This window comes from Miniopterus schreibersii (genome assembly GCF_964146895.1).
Source record: "Miniopterus schreibersii genome assembly, chromosome: 1".
Lineage (NCBI taxonomy): Eukaryota > Metazoa > Chordata > Mammalia > Chiroptera > Miniopteridae > Miniopterus > Miniopterus schreibersii.
The window spans coordinates 125,482,502-125,494,665 of NC_138101.1; positions in this window are offsets into that span (position 1 = coordinate 125,482,502).

Below are 12,164 nucleotides of genomic sequence, written 5' to 3' on the forward strand. Positions count from 1 at the left end.
GCGGATTCTAAGGGTGTCAGACTTACTAGGGTTACGGGTTTTCCTCTATGTTTCTACAAATATAAAATATAAAGCTTTTTGCTTTGTGCACTTTGAAATTCTGGGGATAATGGACAATTCTTTGTGACTCTAATGATTTTTGTGGATCGTAACTTTCAAAAGTAAAAATATCCCTCTTTGATTTCTCTTGGTGATTGCTACCTTGAACTCTGTTTTGTCTCAGATTGATAGTGTTCTACTCATCTCCTTTTAGCTAGCATTTTTCTGGTATAGGTTTTTTATCCCTTTATTTTCAACTTTTTGTGTCGTTTTATTTTAGGCTTATCTTTTGTAAATAGCCCACAGCTTTGCTTTCCCTCATACAAACCACCCGTTGCAGTGAGCGTGGTGTTCGGGTTGGCGCGCCATAATCTGCCATGCTTCTTGTGTTCTTGTTTTGTTCCTTTCCTGTCCTTGATCAAGTTTTTGTTTGCTTTTGTTCCTATTCCTGTTTTACTTTCATGGTTTAGAAACAATATACTATATGTTTTTATGGTTAACCTTAAATTTTGTATGTGTATCTATCCTCTAATCAGAATCCACAGCTCCCTCCTGCACAAAATAATCACGTTTACAGTCCCTTCTTCCTCTATTCCATCTACCTCTCGCATTAAGATAATCTCAGGTATTATTAGTTCTAGGGTCATTTTTCTTTGCTAATGAATTTTTAGAGGTTTTCTGTTTGTCTCCTTGGTTGTCATTGTGTTTTGTATTTCATGTCTTTCTTTTGGATTTATTTATTTTTTCTTTAGCAAGAGAACATCCTGTAGTGTTTCAGGGGTTCACAGTGCTGAACTTCAGGTCCTCGCATGTCTGGAGTTTTCCTCCACTCACTTGAATGCTCCTTTGGCTGCTTGATCTGTCAATAACTGAGATTTAGGGTAAAGTATCTCACTATGAATGTGGATTTTTCTATTTCTCTTGGTAGTCATGGCAATTTTGGTTTATATATTGAAACCATTTTATTAGATATACACAATTTTGGACTTTTAATTACCTCCTTTGTGAGTTGAACTTTTTGAAAACTCATTAAGAGAACTCTCTGCTAATGCTTCTGGTTAAAATTTGTCTTGTCTAATGTTTATAGAGCCACCTGAGCTCTCTTTTTGAAATCTTTTTTTCCAATCTTTTAGTATGCGGCTCTTTTATATACTGCATATAGTGGAACTTCCTTTTTAAAAAAAATCTAGTATAATAATCTTCGTCTTTTAAATAACTAAGAGTTTCAGTTAAATTTTCCCCAACTTTTTGTTTTGAACAATTTCAAATCTACAGGAAATTTGGAAGAATAATAAATAGCAGTTACACTCAGTGATATTAACACTCTGCTATATTCTCTCTCTATGAATGTGTGTATATACAAATGCATATGTATATATACATAAAATTCATAAATATATGTATACTGGGGTTGGCAAAAGTACATTTACAGTTCACATGGAAAAATATATACTTCAAGAATAAATAATAAAAGAATAAACTCTGGCCCTGACTGGGTAGCTCAGTTGGTTAGAGTGTTGTCCTGATACACCAAGGTTGATGTCTCTCCTTCCCTCTCTCCTTCTCCCCCTCTCCCTTCCTTTTCTCTCAAATCAATCAATAAATAAAATTTTTTTTTAAAAAAAGAATAAACTCTGTTTTTCACATACTCACAACTGTAACACCACCCCTGCCATGCATCTTTTTGAACTGGATGAAGGTGGATTGAGCATGTATGTCAAGAACACAAACATTCTCCTACCACAATATTACACTCTGAAACTTTTTTTAATTTTTGAAAGATCTTTTAAATTAAATTAATGTTTTAAATTGAGATGAAATTCACATATCGTACAATTATTTTAAACATACAATTTAGTGGTATTTAGTGCATTTACACAATGTTGTGCAACTACCATGTAATCATAGACTCGTTCCCCCCCCCCCCCACACACACACAACCCCACCCCTGTCTTCCCTCTGAGATTCCTTAGTCTGTTCCATGCTTCTATGTCTCTGGATCTATTTTGTTCATCAGTTTATTTTGTTCATTAGATCTCACATATGTCCACTCTGAAATTTTAACATTGATACAATATTATCATCTACTACATTGTCCACATTTTGATAGTTCATAACTGTTCCAATAAGGTCTTTAAAAACAATTCTCCCACCCAGGATCCAACCAAGGGTCATGAACTGCATTTTGTTTTCACTGTAAGGTAGGACAGGTCCCCAGCCTGATTTTTTTTTTCTTAAAGAATCCAGCTCAGTTGTTTGCAGGATATCTCTCTATTTGTAACTGTCTGACTCCCTGTTCATGATTAGGTCAGGTAAACATTTTTTGGTACTACACAGATGGGCTATATTGTGTTCCCCTAACTGCGGTGTATTAGGGGTGTATGATGCAGTTTGTCCCATTATTAATGACACTTTTGATCACTTGGTTAAGGTGGGTGTCTGTCACAGTTCTCCACAATCTGCTCCTCAGCAATCTCTTACCCAATATTTAGCCATTGGTGATTTTTCCTGTTGTGAAGTAATGACTTTCTATTTCTGTCATTTCTTCTACACTTATTAGTAGTCATTCTACTCCAAGGGAAAGTTTTTCCTCTCTCTTCTCTTGCCCCATCCTTTTAAAATAAAAATTTAAGATCAGGGTGGATTCATGAATTATTTTGTTTATTTAGTGTTATAATTTATTCCTGTTATTATTCATTTTGAGATTTAAATTATCCCTGACAGCCACTGTGAGCTTTCACACTCTTGTGTCCTTTTTTAAAAAATGTTTTCTTTGTTTTTTTTCTTTTTTAGAGAGAGAGAGAGAGAGAGAGAAACATCGATTGGCTGTCTCCTGCATGCCCCCTGCTGGGGATCAGGCCCGAAACCTGGGCATGTACCCGGACTGGGAATTGAACTGGTGACCTCTTGGTGCATGGGTTGACGCTCAACCACTGAGCCACACGGGCTGGGCACTCCCGTGCCCTTTTTTACTATGCCCATTAGTTTGCAAGCACTTCTTTACTCTCTGGTACAGCACAACCTTCCAGGCTTCCTTTTTATTTTCCCTGTCTCAGCCCTGAAATCAGCCATATCTCCAAGACATCATAGTGTCCCACTAGAGTAGAATAGTATTTGAAACTAAGATCTGGATGCTAGGTGTGCTCCTTGGCACAGAGATGTAGTTGCTTCCGAGTTCTTTCTGTGGAAAGAGCTAAGAAATACTGAGTTTATACTGATGATGTCTCTAATTCCATTTTAACACTGCAGGATTTTTCTCTCTCCTATTCACATTTGATATTTGTACCTCTCTTCTCCCACAGTGAGAACCTGGGGTCCTAACAATATATTTGCTCAGTCCTGCAATAAATTCAGAATATTTCACAATTGCTTCATTGACAACAAACTTACTAAGTCAAGTTTAAGGTTTTCTTGCGTTTTGCTTTTTGTTCTTAGACAAAACTGTATTCCATTGAGGGTGTATAGTCAGAGCACTGTGTTCAGAAATTTAGATTAATTTTTCCTTCTGTGTAATTATGTATCAATGTGAACAAAGCTATGGTTGGGTTCTTTTGTCTCTGTTTGCATTCAGTTTTAAAGTTTTCCCCATTCTTGTTTGAATTTCATTTTTTTGCATGCATAAAACATTAACATGATTCAAAAGCCAAAACTGTATTAAAAGATACACTTAGAAGTCTCCCTCCCTTCTCTATCCCTTCCTCGACCCAGATACCAACCCCTCCATCACATAGGCCACTGATCTTATTTCTCATTTATCCTTTCTGTTTAATTTTACAAAAATAAATGTTTGCATTCCTATTTTTATTTTCTTACACAAAGGATGACATACAATTTTTTGTGTCTTGCTTTTTCACTTAAAAATAAATCCTGAAAATCACCCTCTATCATCAGCTCACGGAGACTGTCCTCATTCTTTTGTGCATTTCAGTTAAGAGTGATCACTGTTGTATTTGGGCTTAAATCTAACATTTTATTTTGTGCTCTGTACTTATCCTGTTTTGTTGCACTCTTTCCTTTCTTGCACCTTAAAGTTATTTTTATAATTCTGTTTTCCCTACTAGTTTAGGCATTATACATTCTTTTTTCTATTCCTTTTTAGATGTTATCCTAAAAATTACACCATGTATCAAAGTCTAAAGTTAACTTACCCTCCTTCTGGAAAATGCAATGACCTTCCTATATTTAAACTGGCAAGACCTAGTTTATGTACTCAGTATTTATTTAGATGGACTCACACCTCCTTCTCACATCTCCTATCTTCAATTTTGGGTTATATTTGCTTCTACCTGCAGGGCATCTGTTAGAGTTGCCTGTATTTGGATGACAAACTCTAATTTTGTTTTCTGAAAATGTATTTTACCTTGGTTCTAAAAATATTTTCACTGGGAATGGAATTCTAGGTGGACATACTACAAGAAAAGAGCATTCTATTGTTTTCTGTCGTTGCTGTCAGCTTGACACTCTTAAGAAAATCTGCTGGTTTTCCTCAGCTTTCATGTGTGAGCATCCTCCTTGTCTGTGGTTTCCAGTAGTTTTATTATGAATTGCTGAGGTGTCGACTTATTTTTATTTATTCTGAATTTTGGAGTTCATTGAGCTTCTTGAATCTAGATTGGTTATGGTAAATTCTCAGCCCTTAACTCTTCATATGTGGTCTCTGTCCCACTGTGTTCTTTGGGGAGCCCAACCGAATACTCTTGACTTTATATCTGTAACTCCCACTTTTTATCAGCTCTTCTGTACTTTGTGTTGGTCTCTCTGGGCTACATCTAGGATAACTTCTTTGGATTTTTTTTCCCTATTTATGAATGTGCCTGATCTACTGTTAACTTATCCACTGAGTTCTTAACTTTGGTTATCACATTTTTTCAATTCTAGAAGTTCCGTTTATTTTTCTTTAAAAAATTTTTTTTAAAAAGTTTTTATTTATTTGAGGAATTGGCAGACTGTTTTCCATAATGGTTGCACCAGCCTACATTCCCACCAGCAGTGAATGAGGGCTCCCTTTTCTCCACAGCCTCTCCAACACTTGTTATTGCTTGTCCTGTTGATCATAGCCACTCTAATGGGTGTGAGGTGGGATCTCATTGCCATATGACCCAGCAACCCCTCTCCTGGCTATATACCAAAAAAACTCAAAAATATGTAATCCTAAAGATATATGTCCCCCTATGTTCATTGCAGCATTATTCATGGTGGCCAAGACATGGAAACAATCAAAGTGTCCTGCAATAAAGGACTGGATAAAGAAGATGTGGTACATATATACAGTGGAACACTACTCAGCCATAAGAAAGGAAGAAATACTGACATTTGCAACAACATGGATAGACCTTGAGAATATTACACTAAGTGAAATAAGTCAGTCAGAAAAAGCTAAGAACCATATGATTTCACTCATGTGTAGGATAAAAAACTGAAACTCATGGACACAAACAGCAGTGTGGTGGCTGCCAGAAGGAAGGGGGTGGGGGATGAAGGGAGCCTAATATATGGTGATGGGAGAAGATTTGACTTTGGGTGGTGGGTGCACAGTGCAATATACAGATCTTGTAACATAGAAACCCACACCTGAAACCTATATGATCATTTTAACCAGTGTCACCCCAATGCATTTAAGAGAAAAGAAAAAAAAAGAGAAAAATATATTTATTGACTTTTTTAGAGAAAGAGGAAGAGAGAATTGGCTGCCTCCTGCATGCTCCCTGCTGGCGATTGAGCCCACAACTGGGCATATGCCCTGACCGGGAATCGTACCAGGGACTTTTTGGTGCATGGGACCCTGCTCAACCAACTAAGCTGCAGTGGCCAGGGCTGGTTCTTATATGCTTGGTGAATTTTCTGTCCCCTGCAGATGTTTTCACATGCAAATTCAAGTCTAGTGAGAGCAACAGATTGTCTCAGAGACAAAAGTGGCTTCTGTGTTCATTGTCTCTGAAGTTCCTTTTGTTCTGGTTACTTCTAACTACATTGTTAGCTCCTGTAACTTTTAAGAAAGATGTCTGATTTTCTTTTATTTTTAAACACTTTATCCAGAAATTTTAGGTTCCTCTGACAATTTATTTCTTCCTTATTTTTGACTTTTGGAGGGTGGATATTCTTCAATTTTTTTGTTGGCTAACAGCCGTTTCTTAGTTCCAGTGATGTATGTGTATAGAACCGATGTGAAATGAGAGAATAAAGCTGTTCTGTGCCAGAAACCACAGTAAGTGCTGCAGAGTTAGTCCTTCCAACAACTCCAGAAGATTGTAGAGTGGTGGTGGCTATTGTTTTCCCCATTTTATGTGAGAAGAAAATGAGGTTCAGTAGCTTCACCAAGGTCATAGAACTAGCAGGGGGCCAAGCCATAGCTCCAAACCAAGGTCTGATTCCACAGCCTGGCCTCTGAACACTTCATCCTAGAACTCCCCATTTACAACAGTTTAACTAGCTATTGGAGTCAAAATCATTAGAGATATAATCAGAGAATTTAATTTTGACTCAGTATGCACAGATACTATAACACTCATGGCATTGCTAGTCAAAGCCATGATTCCTACCAATTCTTACCTTGTGTCTAGGTATGTACATGGATCTACACATCTCAGCTCAACACCATCAACATAGACATTGGTAAATCCCTGGGCAGGGCATCACCATTTTATCCCCTCCACCCCCTACCCCCAGACACTTAGTGCGGAAGGAGGCAATAGGATCATTTACTAAGTCTGCCATCATGTTGCAATCTGTTGTTCACAGAGCTTCTCTTTTAAATATAAAAAGCTATTAAGGGTATGAATTTTCCTCTTTATGTCTTTGACAATTCCTGTGGGTTTGTATTGTATTGTATTGTATTGTATTGTATTGTATTGTATTGTATTGTATTGTATTGTATTTTAATCCTCATCGAGGATATGATTATTGATTTTAGAGAGAGAGGAAGGGGGAGAAGAGAGAAACATCGATGTGAGAGAGATACATCAATTGGTTGCCTCCTGCATGCACCCTGGCGGGGGTTGAGCCTGTAACTGAGGTACTTGCCCTTGGCCAGAATTGAACCTGGGACCCTTCAGTCTGTGGGCCAATGCTCTAACCACTGAGCAAAACTGGGTAGGGCTCCTGTGGGTTTTTATATGAAGTTGCCTAGTGTAGTGGTTAAAGATGTGAGCTTTAGAACTAAGCTGCCTTGGTGCAAATTCTGACTCTGCCACTTATTGCCTGTATAACCTTGGGCCAGCTATTTGATCTCTATGGGCCTCAGTTTTCTTACCTGAAAAAGGGGGGATGATAGCATCTACCTGATAGTGTTAATAGGAGGATTAAATATAAGGTAGTTAAAAAAGTATTTGACATGCAAGTAATAATAGAATGCATGCTGTTAGTAACTAATATTTTCATTATTTCTAAATAGTCTCTATATTTAGGGTTTATTTTTTTTCTGAATCAAGAATTATTTATTAATTATTTTTGTTAAAATCTCCAAATAGTTATTGTATACAGATTTGTTTTTGTTTTTACTTATTTCCAGTTTTATGGTATATTATAAGTCTTAAAAGGATTTCAGTGATCTGATACCTAAACAAATTTTGTTCCAGAAGCATTTGAGAAGATCTATTTTCTAAAGAATACAGTTATTTGTATATATAAAGATCTGTATTAAATCACCTTTGTTAGTGTTAATTTTCTATATTTTTTAGTCTACTCAACCTGAAAATCAGAAATTCTCCACAATATCTCTAGATACTGCTCTGTAGTTAGTGCAGTTTTCTCCCGTCTGCTCAGGGAGATAATTTTCTACCCAAGTATACTTTTCCCTCTTTTGTTTTCTTACTGTTTTCTCGGAATCCCTGAGAGCCAAATTTTGGGTTAAGATTAGGAAGCTCTTTCTAGGAGCTGGAGGAGCCATGGTGGAGTGAGTAAGCTGTGCTCCCTGTCACTGGATCAGCACTGGCAGAAGCAAGGACTGTCACATTGAGATACTGGAGTGAGAGGGGAGTGGAAACAGATGCTCTTGCTTATTTTTAAACCGTAATATTTCTTTGGCTTCAAGCAATACAGAAACTTTCCTCTTCCTCTTTGCAGCCTGAATAGAAAGCCAGGGAACCAGCTGGAAAAAAGATTCTACATGAGGACACATGAAAAGGTAAGAACATTCTTCCAAACCTTATTGGTCTAGGCAGCCTGCTCTCTCACGGGGCAGCCCCTCAGAGGTTGTGTCACTAAAGCTCCTACGAGGTGACATTGCAGACAGGGTGCCTGCCTGTTCCCGGGCCTCCATGAGAATTTTCCCTCTTCACACTCCATCTGTGAAAGTTGCTAGGCAGCTAGGACATAAAGGGGTTAGAGAATGCGACTGTTCTTGCAACTCTGTGTTTCTACCTACACCGAGCAAAGCAGCTTTCCTGTGGGGAATTTTCTTTAAAAGCAAAGTGTACCCCGTCTTTGCTCCTCTGCCTACATTATTAGTAGTAACGGAATGGCCCGGTTTTCTAAGGCTACACAATCAAGGGAGCACAGCCTCTGCAGTCAACTCCCTGTGCCGAACCTCCTGCCTCGAATGCCTTCCCGCTCAACCCAAGGACTTCAGAGGCTGCTCCGTGCAGGCTTTGGTACTGCGCCAGTGGAAGGAGCTGATTTGCTGCCAGACTTTCTCTTGTGAAGTGCTGAACTTTGTATAACAGTGACACCCTTGGTCTGCTATCAGCTGGATCGGTCTTTTTGAACAGTCTATCCAGTTGTGGTGATGGGTTTGCTCTTAGCTCCTCTTGACCTAGCAACTCGAGTGTATCTGAAAACCAACGAGCTGGTTTAGGGAGCAGAGAACTTGATTCTCCTGTCCTCTTACCTGTTCAACACAAAGTTAAACACTACTTCCATCTTGTCCTTTGTCTTAATTTTCCATCACATTATGCTATGAACTTCAAGGAACTCATCACAAAACTGCCTTTGTAGCTATTAACGAGCACACTTTATTTTCCTTGGTTTCGTACATCTCTTTGTGGAAACAAAGTACCCAGCTGAATACCTTTTATAAAGAAGTCACGTAATAGTAACTGAGTGATCAAATCTGAAGTTCTGTTGCTGTTGGGCCATGCTGAGATTTGACCCTAGTTTTTGGTCTGAGATGGGATGTGGGAGCAAATCCTGAGGAGGACAAGCATTGTCTTGTAAGGTACCTGCCTCCACTGAAGATTCTGCATTGCCTTCAAACAAGGGGAAATGAGCAAACTTTACAGGCCCAAAGGATTCAGGGACATTTGAGGGTTCAAAGTTGCTAAGCGTATTTACCCAGATAGCCTCATCTCAAGCCTCAGGGTTCTACTCCTTCCCTGTCAGGGCTCTGACTTTGGTGTAGAAGACTTTTTGGGACTGAGAATTTATCCTACTGGAATTTTGGAGGTTTCATGATGAAGTCCTGAGCTTGGGAACAGGGAGACCACAAAAATGTAAGGGTGATGGAAAGTGAGGTCGGTGTCAGCAAGTCTGTTTTCAGAGGCTCATGACTTTCTGGTTAGTGAGTGGCTCTGAGATACCAGCACAGGAGCCACAGATTAGATGCTGGCTAAAAGGCTCAGGGTTGTCAAGCTCCTCAGGCTGGAATCTGGTCCTACGCCCTCTTTCTAATGTTACTGCCCCACTCTATGGTCCTCTAGCCAGGCTGAGGTGCTTAGGGTCTGGCCACTTGCCATGCTCGTTGCCGAGCCACTCTTCTTTCATGCTGTTCTTTCTCTCCAGAGTTGCTTTCTGCTTTTCCCCCTCCCAGCCTTCTCAAATCCAGCTTCTTTAAGGCACCCCCCCCCCCAAAGCCAACAAAAAACCACAAACAAAAGAAGTCTTCCTTTTTCATAGGCATCATTCCAAGCTGAGATCTCTCTCTCCCACTGGGTGATCAAGCATTTTACTTTAAACGTAACAGGACTGAGCAGTACTGTCTTCCTTCACCTAGCTGGATCATAGCTTGCTCAGTTTCTCTTAAGTTTCTTTCAAAAATTAGAACTACATTTAATTGATTATATGGATAAAGTTTTTAGTCAAATAGACACCCATCCCCCATCCCCATTCATGTAACAGGTAATTTATATTTTGAATTTTGAAACATTTTCTTTGGATATTTATTTCTATACTTCTAGATCACTGCTTATACTACTATCTCCTGATTGATTTAAGTTAGGAATATTGTCGACTTTATACTTTAAAAATGAGGATTACATCATGTCCCTCCCACTAACCATCACCATTATACCTCACACTTCCCCTTCTCCCATCCTTTCAACAAATTTATATCATGACTTTTGATTAGCCCAGTGTTCAATGTTTTTTATTAATAAGCCTATGGAAATGTTATTTGAGCCAAGCCATGCAGTGTTCTGTGATTGCATTTTCTTGCTGATAGAACTCATTGTTTTCCCCTGAGTTAATAATTGTTACTTTTTTTCTTCTTTTATTTTTTAATCTTCACCCAAGGATATTTTTTCCATTGCTTTTCAGAGAGAGTGGAAGAGACAGAGGGAGAGACAGAGACAAAGACAGAGGGAGAGACAGACAGAGGGAGAGACAGAGGGAGAAGGGGAGAGAGAGAAACATTGATGTGAGAGAGACACATCAATTGGTTGCCTCCTGCACGTGCCAAGCCTGCAAGAGAGGTACGTGCCCTTGGCTGGAATTGAACCCAGGACCCTTCAGTCTGCGGGCTGATGCTCTAATCACTGAACCAAACTGGCCAGGGCAATAATTGTTTCTTTTCATTTTCTATGAACCTCTAAACACTCCAACAGAAGGTAAAATCTCTCAATGTGTCTGAACATATTAAGTAATTTTATTTTTTATTTTTATTTTTTCTTGGAGACAGACCTCCTGAAAGTCATATCCTTTGGCTCCTGTCTGGACTGGCCGCCCTTCAGGCCAGAAGTGCAGTGGTCATCCTTGGGTGAGGGGATCTGCTTTTGCTGCTAACCTGAGTGTTCCCTGTGCTTCTCCCCTGAGCTGGATCTCGGGCTTCTTTGGATTTTTCCATCTTCTTCTTTCTTGGTTTACTCTGTTCTGCTGAAGCACAGACTTTAGTACCTTCCTGAAGAAAATTACAAGGAAGCCCAACTTTTTGAGATCTCATCTGTCTCATCAGTACTTTGATTCTGCCCTCAGACTTGATTATCAGTCTGGGTATAGAATTCTAGGCTGGAAGTCATTTTTCCTTAGAATTTTAAATGCACTCTTTTATTTGAACTTCCAGTGTTAAATATACTGTATATCATATGCCATTTTAATCTTTATTTTGGTCTTCCCTTCCATCTCCGGAAGATTTTAAAGGAAATTTTTGCCTAACATTTTTCTAAAATTTCATATTATATCTTTTTTTTCATTCATTCTGTTACAGTTTGATGTACTTATAGTCTGGAAACGCCTTTATTTATTGAATGCTTTCTTATGCCTTTCATCACTTCCCCGCCGTTCTTTTCTCTAACTCTTTATTGCAATGATTGGCTTCTAGGACTAATTTCAAATTTTGTTTTTATCACTTTCCATCTCATTTCATTTTGTTCTGTTTTCTGGGACATTGTTTCTACTTTGGCTTCCAAACTTTCTATTTGGATTTATAAACTTTCTCCCATTACTTAATTTTCGCTTCTTTCTCCCTGAATGTCCTCCCCACCCCAGCATCTTGTTTATAGTATAATGGATGTGAAATATTTTCCAAGGTTGTCTGTAGATATTAACTGTACTATTTTAGACTTTTTTTTTTACTAGCTCCCTACATTGTCTCTTTGTTTGGTTCACTATTTTTCTTTCATGTTAGAAGCTTCCCTGAACTGTCTGGTGATTCTTGGGCCATCCCTTCCTATTTAAGAGCAAAGTTCATCAGATATGACCAGAGTTCTATTTGTAGCCTGGGCTCTTTGGCTCTGAGTATCCTTAGGGGCCTATTCTATGGAATGGTCGTTTTTTTTTCCCCAGAGGGTACCATTAATCTCTTGCCTTAAAATATATACTCAGCTGCTAGTGATCTTGGTGGAGACAAGGAAAAAGGGAACCTGAGGTCTCTGATTTGATGTGGAGTTTTCCACATAATACTCCTGTTGTCAGAATGCTACCTCTGACCTCAGCTGCACTTGGTGTTGCCCCCATCCAGAGCTATAGACCCAGACGGT